The sequence below is a fragment of the Erythranthe guttata genome, chromosome 5, assembly GCF_056151865.1.
Source record: "Erythranthe guttata isolate IM_541 chromosome 5, IM_541, whole genome shotgun sequence".
Taxonomy (NCBI): Eukaryota; Viridiplantae; Streptophyta; class Magnoliopsida; order Lamiales; family Phrymaceae; genus Erythranthe; species Erythranthe guttata.
In genome coordinates, this window is record NC_142537.1 from 7,576,950 (window position 1) to 7,578,904 (window position 1,955).

At 28.8% G+C, this 1,955-nt stretch overlaps 1 long non-coding RNA gene across 1 annotated transcript; it reads left to right on the plus strand.

Annotated features, from left to right (window-relative positions):
• The first annotated feature begins 352 nt into the window (after positions 1-352).
• LOC148770543 (uncharacterized) lies at positions 353-1,347 on the plus strand. Its single transcript, XR_016031244.1, has 3 exons — positions 353-508; positions 589-914; positions 1,166-1,347. It is a non-coding gene; the product is annotated as an uncharacterized LOC148770543 (long non-coding RNA).
• The last annotated feature ends 608 nt before the right edge of the window (positions 1,348-1,955 follow it).

The following is a 1,955-nucleotide window of genomic DNA, read 5'->3' on the forward strand; positions in this document are numbered from 1 at the left end:
TAGGTACCGAGTCTATAGGTACTGACGTGGTAGATTTGGAGTTTGACGACATGGGTATTCCCGTTGCACCTGGCAGGTACAACTTGGCGGTGGCAATTAATAACGAGGTTACGCATTGGGATAATTTTGATCCATGTATTTCTTGGCCTAACTACAAAAAAAATGGGCCATGTCGAAGGATTGTAGAAAACGTTTAAGGTATTTGTATGTAATTTTTATTTTATTTAAGTTATTTAATTTATTTTTCATTTCAATTGTGTATTTTTTATATTTTATTTAGAGAACTTGGAAACTTCCTGAAAATGAGGCTACAAAGAAATGGTTCAATGAGACTGCTAACGGTCGTTGGAAAGATGCAAAAACTAAAAGATTGAAGGTCGTCTTTGATAGAGCTCCAAACCTTGCCACGGCTTATAAGGCAAATTGTCCAAATAGGATAAGTGTTCAAACATGGGAGAAACTATGTGATCAATTTCATTCTATTTCCACTCCTGGTGTTGATAGGAAGGTAAATTATATATATATTTAATTTATGGATCATGTTTAAATATATTAAAGTATTTTAATTTTTTGTGTCATTTTTCACAGTCCAAATCAACCAAATGCAAGGACTCGCGAAAGAAAGTCTCGACAGACCACCATTGGGGTCGAACAAGTATCAATAGTTGGTCCCACAATCGTGTAAGTATTTTTATCTATAATTTTAATTTATTTAAGTTTAAAATACATACTTACTTTGTAATATTTTATTATCGTTTAAAAAATTTGGCAAAAGTCCTACGGTGTTTGATACGTATAAGAAAGCATATATGGGTATTGATGCACTGAGGGAAACCGGGCCAACTATTAGTGAGGAAGAAGATACAGAAGAACCATATAATGGGATAGCAACTCCTGAACAACTTCGCATTTCGGTAAGTGCAATGCAATTTTATTCTTCAATTGGTTGTATGTTAATTATTTATGTTTATTGTTGTCGCATGTTTATCATATGTAAATTATTTGATATGTTAAATTAGTACGTAGTTGAGATATGTGGATATGAATATTTATTTTAAATAATGTTAAGTTGTTGTATACATGGATTGTTTTTTTGGGTATGTTCATTTATTAGTTGTTATGCTGTCGAAATTTTCGCTAAACAAGTGTACTTAATCATTTTCAGGCTGATTTGGAACAAGTGTACGATGAGACAATGCGTGATGGAAGTGACGAAAGCACGGCCAACTCAACTGCTATAGAAAAAGTGCTCCCAAAAAGCAAAGGGCTTGGAATTAAGATTGCAACCACCACAAAGAGTTCAAAGTCGAGATTTTCTTCAATTCCACCGAAAAATATTTTATTTCGACATAATATCTCAAAATATTTCCTAAGCACATACTTCACGTAATCACAAAATTCACATAATCACATAATTCACATAATCATATATTTCACATAATCACATAATTCCCATAATCATATATTTCATATAATAACCTAATTTTCACGTAATTACTAATCATGCAAGAATTATTCTAAATTCTAATTTCATAACTTGCACATAGAGGTGGTAAAATAAAATAATAAAATAATAATATTTTACCGAAAATGCGATGCGGGGTGTTACATATATATATATATATATATATATATATATATATATATATATATATATATATATATATATATATATATATATATATATATATATATATATATATATATATATATATATATATATATATATATATATATATATATATATATATATATATACACGTACTTCGTCTGTGTGTTGCACGGATGTCAGTTCCAAATAAGAAATGTAATAATACTATATAAGTAATTATCTCTTTTTAAAAAATATAATTCGAGGAAACCAGAATGAAAAGAATTCTAAGAAAGACAAACTTTATTTTTTTAATCTAGATTTGTAACATTTGAAACAATTAATTATTACAAAGAAGAAAATG